This window comes from Melospiza melodia, chromosome 1, assembly GCF_035770615.1.
Source record: "Melospiza melodia melodia isolate bMelMel2 chromosome 1, bMelMel2.pri, whole genome shotgun sequence".
In the NCBI taxonomy this organism is placed as follows: Eukaryota; Metazoa; Chordata; class Aves; order Passeriformes; family Passerellidae; genus Melospiza; species Melospiza melodia.
In genome coordinates this window covers 164,927,925-164,940,584 of record NC_086194.1, presented here as the reverse complement: position 1 = coordinate 164,940,584, position 12,660 = coordinate 164,927,925, and positions in this window count along the sequence as shown.

Here is a 12,660-nt window from a genome sequence, read left to right as displayed (position 1 = left end):
CGACCTGTGGGTGACAGCCTCCACTGACTAAAAATAGACCTAATTTCCTATCACAGTGGGCCAGATTCTCAGCCTGTGTGAACTGGCAGGATTAAAATGAAATTAATTGAATTGTGCTGACCTAATGCCAATTTGCCCTCTGGTTTAGGATGTTAAAAATACTTCCTAGGAAATATATATAAAAAAAAAAAAAAAAAAAAAAAAAAAAGAAGGGCAGGAATAAGTCTTGGGAAAATGGATATAAAATTATGCTAGGGAAGTAAAATATTGACTATTTTAAGAGTATCAAGATTAAGTAGGATATTCACCCCTTTCTATCCCAAAACATTTCTCAGGTTTCTTTACCCTGTGTCAGGAAACAGGGTCTGTTTGGAGAGGAGACCTGGGCTGGGGCAAATGCCAGAAGTGTGGACACGAGGAGGAGACTGGGACTGTGCAGAGGGGTCGGTGATACCGAGACACACAGAGTGGCACTGGGACAGCAGGACCTGGAACCCCTCTTGGTTTAAATGCACAGGCTGAAATGCACAATCTGTGCTCACTACAGCATTCTCCCTCCTGTGCTTGCAGCAGACACCAAGGAAAAGGAATCCCACTGCCTCTCTGCTGATACCTCATCTTCATAGGAAATGCCGCCTGACTTGAAATACCAGGGTTAAGAGTAGGTAATGAATGTCCTGGGTCAACACACATAATTTGTTTTAAAAAATAAACTCCTCCCTGTTCCAATTGCTGATAAGTCCAAAAGATTTTTCAGCTGTATTATAATGTTTAACCCACTCAGTCTTTTTAGATAAATTTTGAAATAATGCTACATGGAGCAAAATGTGCAGAAGATTTTATTTTGAAAATAACAGAGTAGATGTAATTTTTTTTTTTTTGGTGGCCATTATTATTTGGCTCATAGGTCAGATTTGCATTTTCCTGCAAAGTTACAATGTGGGCAGTAGATAAATAAGTCACAAGCTCTGTTTAAGAAATGCCAGGAGATGGCGTGTGCCTACCTAATTTCCTTCCTCAGACTCAAGCACGGAGTTTTGCACTGCACGTACCTGATCATATATATATATATATATATATATATATACATTTGCTTCCACTTGGACTTCTGCCACATTCTAGGTACATAGCAATTAGTGTTTACCAAATGAGAAACTGTTCTCTAATTTGTTTGCTCATTGCTGTTCAGTGCATTGCTGCCCCAGTGGAGTATTTGTTACCTCTTCAGATTTTCCTTTTGTAACTTAATTTCCTGGTGGACTTTTGCCTTAGTGCTCATCAATATTTATTTCCTCACTAAATGTACATTCTAATTTGCTTTTTATAGCCCCATTTTGAGATGAGTGGACAAGACACTTTTACTTCATTTGAATTGAGGCACAGGCAGATTAAATTTTGGGACATAGAGTTTGCAATGCAGAAAACTTAGGTTTTTCTTTCTGGCATTTTGTTGAGGAGGGCTGTTGTGGCTGCCCTACCAAATGGCACCTTGTAGAAAAGCAATCATTTTCAATACCTATCTACTGATTTCCCATGCCTCCAGAAGCTTCCCCTCTAGTCTTGTCTCCTAGATCTAAGGTTCATCTTGTTTTTTAATCCCTCTGCACCCCCATGAGTGGAGAGGAGTAGGTGTTGTTGCTTCTTTCCTTGAAAAATTTGCAAAAATGTAACTACTTGCCAAGGACAAGATAGGGTTTTTGTGTTATGGGAGAGGTGGGCAGACCCTATAGTTCAGGGGACTAAGGAAGAGGAGACTGGGTGGAGGCAGAGCCCCTGTGGCTTGCTGTATCTCAAAGGCTTCCAGAGTCATACTGGCATCTCTCAGCATTCCTCACCAAAGCCTACCAAAAAAAAAAAAAAAAAAAAAAGGCAAAAAAAAAAAAAAAGCCCCAAAAAGCACGGGAATTCCCCTTCATGCCTCACAGCCCCTTGGTCTTCTCAGCCCCTTCATTAATTTCTCATGGTTTTCTTCAGGCATCTCCTCCTTTCCTTTTCCCCCCTTCCTGCCCACATTGCCACTGTCATCAAGCTGAATTTTGCCTACAGAACTGAAATACTGACTAAAAGCTGCTCCCACCAAAGACAGAAAGTATTTCCCAATCCTCTCCTCTCCTCTCCTCTCCTCTCCTCTCCTCTCCTCTCCTCTCCTCTCCTCTCCTCTCCTCTCCTCTCCTCTCCTCTCCTCTCCTCTCCTCTCCTCTCCTCTCCTCTCCTCTCCTCTCCTCTCCTCTCCTCTCCTCTCCTCTCCTCTCCTCTCCTCTCCTCTCCTCTCCTCTCCTCTCCTCTCCTCTCCTCTCCTCTCCTCTCCTCTCCTCTCCTCCCCTCCCCTCCCCTCCCCTCCTCTCCTCTCCTCTCCCCTTTTTCATGTATTAAGTTACATGAATATGCCAAGTTCAGAAATAGAAAGCTGTGGTAAAGGTGTTTCTTTATCTAGTTTTTGTTGAATGCATCAGCCTGGGAGGAGGTCATGCCCTGATGTGACATCTGTGCCTGCCAAATGTGGGACTGGTTTCAGCTTTGCTCTCAGGTGTGCCAGCTGGTCCTGCATGCTCACAACCTGATTCTGTGAGCCATATGTCCTTCATTAAGGGTTCACATTAGGGGCCACCCTAAAGACAAAATTCATTAGGGCCAAAACTGATCAAAAAGTTGGCAGCCAGGAAGGGCAGGATTGCCACAGCTGGGTTACTGCTGTCTGTGAAGTGACCTGATGCTATCATTCACATTCTTTTTCTTTAAGCACTGAAATTTATTAATTTTGCCCAGAGTGATCTAGAACTTGCCCAGCCAAGTTCCATATCTTAATCCTCTGAGCTTATTCCTGCTCTCTGGGAACAAAGTAATTTGATTTTCCCAAGCTGACTGAGATGCCCAATGGAAGAGTGAAGAACTGAGTCTGTATTTAAATACTATTCAATCTGATTGAAAAACCCAAACCACACAAAAAGTATAAAGAGGACATAGTTTTAAAATGCAGTTTCTTGATGTTCCTAAACTCTAAAATCATTTCAAGAAATGCTGTTCACAAAATCACTGGCAGAGTTGCTTTCTGACATTGCTTTGCCTGACAGAAGGAAATTCAGTGAAATAAGCAAGATTTGTATACATGTGAACAGACAAAATTTAGCCCTGAGTTGTTCATCTGCTGTGACTGCAGTAGAAAATATTATCTGACCATATTCTGTTCTTTATCTTGGGATGATTTTGACAGAAGAGAGATGACATTTATCCTGTATTTAACATGTCTCAGGAAATTCTGTAAAGTTTTAAATAGAAAAATATCTATAGCCCTTTCTAACCAATTCTGCCTCTGTGAATAGGTAATTACTGAGATTAAACAAGTGTCTCTAAATTGCTTATCTATTCCAATTGCTTCTATTTTCTGCTGGCTTTATGATTTGCCTTCTAAAGAAAGCATGAAAAAGATACTTCTTTTGCTTTTGAAATAGCTTGCAGAGATATGACTTTCATTTCAGAAATAGCAACAATTTGTTGTTTCTGAGGAATAAAAACTTTATTTTGCAATCTTAAACTGGTTTTCACTTATAAGTTTCTGAAGCAAGAGAGCTTGTATGTATTTTTAACCTTCTAAGTTGAATATCTCATAGTACTGACGAAAATAAAAGCAGCAAAAAAAAAAAATTCTAGTCCAGTTAAAATAATAATGTGACTCCTTTCTACAAGAAAAGTGTCATTAATGAAAGAAATTGCTGTGCCTGATCCTCAATCCTTGTTCTCAACACTTGAAGCAACAATAGCAGTTAATTTTTTTAGTCCTTTAGATTGTACTGTTGGAGATGTTCTGTCCTTACCCTAAGACTATAAATATGGATAAACCATGATCCTGCTGGCAGATATTCCTCTGACTTTAGCAGAACAGTGATTACATTCACAAGTCTGCAGCCCAGATGTGAACAGGACTAAGCACAAACCTTAGGTCTGCTTATTTCTGTTTCTGAATTTTACTGAATTCTAATTGCTGAATTTGCCAAGAAGAAACTGTTCATTTTTTTTCTGAGCTTTGTGAAAATTTTCTTTCTTTGTTTCATTCATGAACCACAAAAAAACATTAAAAATGCTGCACAGTATTTGTAGTACTTGTGCCTAAGTTTTGAGTAGAATATTTAATATACCTGAATGTATCAATTTAATACACCTGTGCCTGGATGGAACTTAAACAAAGGATGAAGGAAGACTATTTACAAGAGCATGTAGTGACAGGATAAGGGGAAATGGGTTCAAATTGAAAGAGAATAGGTTTAGACTAGATATGAGGGAAAAGGTCTTCACTGTCAGGGTGATGAGGCACTGAAACAGGTAGTCCAGGGAAATGGGCCATCCCTGGAAGTGTCCAAGGCCAGGATGGAGAGTGCTTCAAGCAACCTGGTCTGGTGGAAGGTGTCCCTGCCCATGGCAAGGGTTGGAACAGGATGATCTTCAAGGTCCCTTCCAACCCAAGCCATTCTATAATTCTACGATAATGCCTTTTATCCAAAGAAGCTGGACAGATTTTATGAATATAGACTCTGCAAGAATCTCTTTCCTACTACTTTGTCTTCTAAATATCTGTCAAGTTCCTTGCACATGATAATAATCATTTAAACTGTAAATGGGTCAGGGACTAAAAGGCTGTTGCATCATGCTCTTTAAGTATCTGAATTTTTTGTTTAGGAGTTCTACTTGTGTTTCTGTATGGACACCAGAAAAAGGTGAATAGCTCTTTGCTTCCTTTACAGGGTATTGTTCACAACCTGTTGATATATAAAGAGGAAAGAAAATAGGTGTGACCATTGGAAGCACCATTCCTTGTTGGTCACATGAATTTATTTTTTTTTAAAGTATAGGCTTTAATCCCTATGTAATGTTTTGAATCTTCAGAAGAACAAAATTAAGTAAATTAAATATCTACTTTTATCTTGAAGGACTCCTAGAAGCAGCATATCCTGTTGTAACTATAGCAATATCCTGCAGACTTGCTTTTAATTTATGGAAGTATAACTGGTTACTCTAATAGCAGTCATCTCTTTCCTCCCACTAACATGTTTTGTTGTTCAGATGAGTGCATGGAATCAGCTGACAAAAATGGTGTGTAACTTTTACTGTGTGTTGTATTTTTACTCTGGCATGCAGTGGTTTGTATGCATCACTAAAATGTGTGGTTCGAAGGCAAAATATGCTTTAACACCAGGACTATTATGTGGCAAACATTTATGAAGACAAGTGCTGGTCATCTGAAGCTAAAATGTTCCTTTTCAGGACCTTGTTAAAATTTTTTGTAATGTTACAGAAAGACCTGTTTAAAATGCTTCTGTGTCCAAGGCACAGGAATGGGATTCTAATTTACCACATAACCACTTGCTTGGTGATTGTGCACAATATACTACAAGTGAGATGCATCTGATTTTCACTTGTTAGCCTTTTACTGACATTAATCAAATCTTCAGGACTAAAAATAGTTCTGAATTTCTGAATAGATCTGTCAGACTTGCCTCTTCCCCTTCGTCATTTCTTTCCTCCTTCCCTTTTCTGTGATGCCATTCACTCTGCAGTGAATGGAAAGTAATTCCATCATGTGTTGCAGTAGTATGACTAATCTTAGGTGACAGTACTATATCCTTATGGTTTTTGAAAACAGAAAAGCTGATGTCACAAGGAATAAAGCTTGACAAAATGGAAGTTCTGTCTTATGCTTATCTGGTCTTTCATGTTATGTTAAATGGATCTTGCTATCTATATTCCAGTGTAAAAGAACATTGTTTATAGGAAGTGTTTCTCACTTAGAGCTAACTTAAAGTCTGCTTTGCTTGTAACATGGAAATAATTATTAGAAGTCAGTTATTTGAAATAAACCACAACTATCAACATGTATATTGAAGAGTAACCCACAGATACAACCAAAAAATACTGTGCCCTGGTGTGATTCTGAGCCACTGCAGTCATTTCCTGACCACCTTCAAATGTCTTGCAACTACAAATACACTTGCAAATAAATCTAACCAGGTTTAGCCTCTACGGGCGTAGGATAAAGTGTTTGCTTGTCACTGCTCATAGCTGATGTGTGTCACCCATCAGATGCATTAACAGCATTTGCAGTCAAATCCATCTTCAGTATGATTTATACTGGCAATTCTATTATCTCCAAATGCAGGAGCTCATTTTGGATGGTGTCCAAAGAATTCATTTGAATGTTTGATCTGACTTCTGTCAGGGATTCTAAACATGTTCTGGTCCCACACAAATGGCCTGTGCTCTCAGGCATCATCCTACAGCTGCAGTGTCACTCTCTTTGTATTTTAAAAAGCTACAGAGAACAGGCCTTAGTTTACAACTAGTGCTTGTGCACTTGATTCTTAAGTGAAAGCCGAGTAAAACATTTTTTTGTATTAACATTAAAATTTTTAATGTCAATATTAAAAGAGAACTGTACTTTTTCCCCCTGGTATTGTATAGAATGCAAAAGATTAACATCTTATCCTACCATTTTTAGACAGATATTGCTCTTTAATTGCAAACTTCTGATGCAATTACTCAGTCACTTTAATCTTGCCTCTACTTATTATTGGCTCAGAAGGTGCTTCAATATTCCCTGTACTCTTGCTCTCTTTCAAAGCATAGATGGAAAGCATTGCTGTCACATAATCAAAGCCTTTTTCATGGGAAGGCTTCATCTCCCTATTTGACCTTTTTTAAAGGAACAGTTTTGCATAAACCCCTCTTCCCTCCCAGCTATAGAAGCTATGTGCTGTAAGACACTTAGTATTTCCTACCTCATCAGTCCCATTTCCCAGAGAAGTGGTCCATAAAATTACACCTTTCCACTGTGACAGCACACTATCACTTTGCTCTCTCTCATGGAGCAAAACTTCATAAAGTGAAAGGAGGAATAAAAATAAATGAAGGAACAGTTGTTTTATTTTTTTTTCCAGTAACTCTGTAGTGACAAGAAGCAACTTTACTTACAAGTCAAAAGAATCATAGAACCACGGAATGGTTGGGGTTGGATTGGACCTTAAAGATCATCTTGTTCTTAGACCCTGCCATTTGAGGCAGTATCCTGAATTTGAAGCCAACTGAAACTGAAAAAAACCCAAAAGTGGTTTGGCATTTATCCTTGATGTCAACCATCCCTTTTCTTCTCAAAAAAGACCAAGAAGGACTCCAGCAACCTGTCACCTTCAGTCTCTTAGGCTTGTGTTAGGGAGGTCTGTAATGGCTGTTCAAAGCAGATGGGAATGGTTGTGGTTGTCATTTGAGGTTGCTTTTATGTTGTTGTTTCTGAGGAATAAAAACTTTATTTTGCAATCTTAAACTGGTTTTCACAGCATTCATTAAAAACATATTTATGTGATTACCTATCCAACCTGAAATGTATTTTCCCACAAGTCTCTATGTATTTGAAATTCTTGACAGATAACAATTCTGATCAGCAGAGCTTGATCAGCAGGTCCTTTCTTTAATTCTGAGGATAGATTACCATGATATCATTAACTAAACTGTATCTGGGTGAAGCTATGGCAGGGACAAGGTAGGCGACAGAAGGTGAGCTAAAGTTTGGTTGGAGAACTTGAGGAATAGGAATAATTTCTCTGTGCTGCTCCCTGAATGTTATCTCAGGCCCAGCATTTCCTCCCAGCTGTCTCCAGCTGTGATGGCTGTCTGGAAAGGTGACCTACTTGCATTCCCATCCCATGCCTTGCTGAGGAATAACACCCAACAGATCAGGAAACTGCTACAAGAAAGGAAAATCTTAGCTGAGCACTCATGCTGTTTAGGTGAGGGGGTGGTAGATTTCCTGTGGTGATGAGTATGGTGAGGAAAATAATTGAGGACAGTAACTGATGTCACCAGGCTGCTCTACTGTGACTTTCAATTCAAAATGAAAGGAACTCAAAAAGGCCACCCATTACAGCTTTTCCAGGCTGTGTGAAGTCTCCTTAAATTTCCGGCTAATTCAGCATACTATGGGATGTACTAACAAATCCTGTATTACAGACTTCTGTGTTTATAAAATAAATAGCTATGGATGCATTGTTACACCTGCAGAAGTGAATGGAGCATATAGATGATAAAAGGTAGACAATTCCTGATTTGTAAAACACTGACTCACCCTTCAGTGTTACTCTGAGTGTTAGAGAATTGGAGATTATTCTGATAACTTCTGTCTCTGGAGAGAATCCAAGAAAGATGAAGCTGGGGTGAGAGAAACATAAAGGATGAAGGAAACGTCAGTGCCATTCTTTAAACACCCACTTCTACGGATCCTGCAAAAGCCTGGTTTTGGCCCCATCAGCAGGTCTCAGGCACCAGGGAGGCTTAAGACCATTCTCCACAGTACTTCTGGCACCCTTCAGGGACTGCTGTTTGATGGGAGTAAGGGCAGGGGACAGCCAGGCAACAGGACACTGTGCCCACCAGCTGTGAGGTACATTCAGAACTGGCAGATCAAAAGCAGGAAAGAGTTGCCAGGTTTTGAATATTTGCATTTTACAGAATAAATCCCCAGTGTTTTGCCCACAAGGAAGAACTGAAATTTCAGAAATATTTAAGGGATAATAGTACCCCTCTTCCAGGCATAGATTCAGCCTTTGCTAGGGCTGACCCAGTTCTGTTCCTCCTTTAGTGAGTCAGTATCTCTCTAGAATAGCAACATGCCTCAGTTCGTACACAATGTCCCTTGCCATTGCTAAGATTCAGAATATAATTTAGTTATAAATATAGCTATTAATTTCAGGATCTCTAGGGACATGCTGAGACACTGATGCCTAGTTCCTGCATTACTCTATTATGTATTTTACACACTCAGATTGCAGAAACATTTTTATACATTCTGTAGTTTAGATTAATAAGTGTATTTGCAGGAAATAAACTTTATATCAGAACATTTTCCTCCAAATTTACCCTTCTCTTAAACTTGTTGGCTGCCTGAAAAATATAGTTTATATAAAGTACTCTTGTTATAAATAAACATGTTCTCCATGAGCAGGGACTCAGGACTCTGCCCTTTCCTTTCTGTGTTCTTAGGGGCATCAGTTCTTGGGTTCCCCATATTTGGGGCAGGACCAGTAATTGCAACATCATGCATAAAGAATATTCTCTTCCACTATACAAAGAACTTGTACCACAGCAAGATATTCTGATATTATTGCAAACTGGCCATCCTCCTACCTGCTATCTTGGCTGTTATAGTACACATAGTGTCAGTGATCCAAGCACTGAAAATGTGTTCATCTTCTGTGCTAATTTTCTTGCTTCTGCTAAACCATGAGGCTGGCTTAACTATCATCAGATTTAAGCAATAATAGCAAGAATTAGATTCTTCTTACTTCCCTCAGATATCTGAGACTTATTTTTACAACTATGTCTTATTTCAAGCTTTTATTCACGGCAATTGGAAACAGCTTCTTATGTGGATCTTTATTTCTAAAATCCTGTATTCAGGGCTTTGCCACATCATTAAAATTATAGAATCACAGAATGGACTGGGTTGGAAGGGAACCTTGAAGATTGTCTGCTTCCAGCTCCACTGCTGTGGGCAAGGGACACCTTGCACTAGACAAGGTTGTTCAATCCACTGTCCAGCCTGGCCATGAATTCTTCCAGGGATGAAACAGCCACAACTTCTCTGGGCAACCTGTTCTGCTGTCTCACCATCCTTACAGTAAAGAATTTCTTCCTAATATCCAATCTAAACCTACTTCCTTTCAGTTTGAACCCATTTTCCCTTGTCCTTTCTCTACACGCTCTTGTAGACAGTCTCTCTACATCTTTCTTGTAGGCTCCCTTTGTGTACTGGAAGGCCACAATTAGATCACCCCTAGGCCTTCTCTTTTCCAGACTGAAAAATCCCAATTCTCTCAGCCTTTCCTCATAGGAGAGATGCTCCAGCCCTCTGATGATCTCTGGACTCACTCCAACAGGCTGACATCCTCCCTGTGCTGGCTTGCAGGTGGGGTCTCACCAGAGCACAGCAGAGCAGAAGGGCTGAACCCCCTCCCTCACCTGCTGCCCATGGTGCTCTGGATGCAGCCCAGGACACATTTGGATTGATGAGCTCCCACGTGCATGTCTGGGTCATGTCCAGTCTCTCATCCACCAGCACCCCCAAGTCCTTCTTGGCAGGGCTGCTCAATCTGTCCACTCATCAAATGTGTCTCTCTCCAATTTAGAGAGAGGGACGTTATGGGGGTCTGTTGTGTCAAAGCCTTTACAGAAATCCAGATAAATGACATCTGTCTTCCCTTGTCCACTGATGTAGCCACTCCGTCATAGAAGGCTACTGGGTTGGTCAGGCAGGACTTAGCCTTGGTGACAATGTGCTGGCTGTCCCAAACCACCTCCTTGTTTTCCATATACATTAGCATGGCTTCCAGGAGGATCTGTTCAGGCAGAGAGGTGAGGCTCACAGGTCAGTAGTTCCCAGGGACCTCCTTTGTATTTTTAAAGATGGAGACAATGTTTCCCTTCCTCCAGTAACCCAGGACTTCACCTGACTGCCATGAATTTTCAAATATCATGAAGAGTGACTTAGCAACAACATCATCCAATTCCCTCTGGACTTATTCCTGCTTCCACTTTCTCAGTGATGTGTACCAGCTGGTGGTTGCTCTTCTGCATCCCATTGGGCATCACAAACACTTTTGTATCCTAAAACATCTTCTCACAGTTTTCCAGTTTTTACATTTTCATATTTGGCCCATATCTAGGCCATCACAGCTGTGAGAAGCATTGGGTCAGTCACTGGGAGGTTCATGTCCAAATGGATCTGAGATCATGGCTATTCAGGATAGGTTCCTTAAGGAATTAATTGAGTTCTAGCAGCTTTTTTTGGTTTGCTATGAGGTCTTTAGCCTCATTCATGATCCACTGCCTGAAGGAGCCCACCTTGAGTTTCACCCTGAGCAGCAGGTTAGCTCTCCTGAAGCCCATGGTTACAATCTTATTTGCTGCCCTGCTTTTTCTTCACCTGGAACTGAACTCCACAATCTCATGGTCACTGCAGCCAAGGCTGCCCCCAACCTTCACGTCTCCAGCAAGACTTCCCTGGTTGTTAGTGTGAGTGAGCAGCACACCATTCCTTATGGGATCCACTATCTTCTACATATAACCTCCATTTTTCTTGTGTAATAAAGAGACTTGAATGCCTAAAATCCGACCTTCTATCTTCAAGTTTTGTAGTCAAACTGCCTATAATGATGAACTATGCCAAGATGCTTATGGAGCATCATTTCATTAACAGAGGTTCAAATTTGTATCTCTGACAGCAAAAACATGCTGCTGAAACTGTGGAACAGCCCAATTGAAAAGAAGGGTTCAGAGGTCATTTTGAATTTGAAACTGATGTGAAGTACAAGAGAAAGTCAGCTGATGCACACTTCATGCTGCACAGATCTCTCATAGTGAGAGTGGGAATAAATTCTGTTGGCCACAATAGGGAAAATAAATACTGTACTGCTTTTGCAAAGGAGTGGTTTGATTGCAACAACCATGTTGTAGGGAGACAGCACTTTTCTCCCTCTCTGTCTTATAACCAACACTTAGCAGAAGACAGAACTTCACTCTAAAATGGATGTGCAGCACCACCTCTCGTTGGGATTGCTTTCTGCAATGTGAAACTTGCAATCTCCTTCCTCCTTTCCACCCCCTTGAAAAGTGTAACAACAAACTGGGACAAGCAGCACAGTATTTTGCTTTTATGAATCTGTAAAAGTACAATTATTCTGCCTTCCTTGAAGGCTACAGGACCAATGTGCTCACACATCTCCTGTAGAGTGTTATCACTTACATCCCTCAGATTAGATAGAACTGTGCACTCAGTCAAACTGCCTGCCAGAAACCTTTGTGTGTTGGCATCCCAAGAGTACTCCAGATATGCCAAGGTGTATGGCAGATATGCCATAAAACCTCTGCCATGGTTTAACCCTGGCCAGCAACTAAGCCTCACACAGCCTCCTGCTCTCTCCCCCAGCTGGATGGTGGACAGAATTGGAAAGGTAGAAGTGAGAAGACTCATGAGTTGAGATAAAGTTTAATAGGTAAAGCAAAAGCTGAGCATCAAGCAAAGTGAACCAAGGAATTAATTCCCCACTTCCCATGGGCAGGCAGGGGTCAGCTGTCCCTAGGAAAGCAGGGCTCCCTTGTGCATCGCAGTGACTTGAGAAGACAAACACCATCACTCTGTCTCCCCTTCCTTCTTCTTCCCCATTTTATATGCTGAGTACAGCAGCAAATGGCCTGGAGATACCTGTGGCCATCTGGGGTCACCTCTCCTGGCTGTGTCCCCTCACAGCTCCTTCTGCTCTTGTTTCTGTGAGGAGCAGAAATGGCCTTGGCTCTGTGCAAGCTCTGCTCAGCAGTAACTAAAACATCTCTGTGTTATCAATGCCATTTCCAGCACAAATCCAAACCTCAACCCTGTACCAGCTGTAACCTTTATCCAGCCAAAGCAGTACCATACTTAAATGAAACTAGGACTAGGAAACTGAGCCATTTTCTCTCTTGAGAGGTAAGAATTTAGCTTCTTTGTCAAGAGGGTAGAGTAGCAGGGAAAGGAACATCTTAAATTGGATCTCTTAACATCAAAAAAGTGATATGGGTAGCAGGCTTGTATGGAACTGTATTTTTCATGTAACTCAGCCATCCTGATGTTAACTCACAGTAATT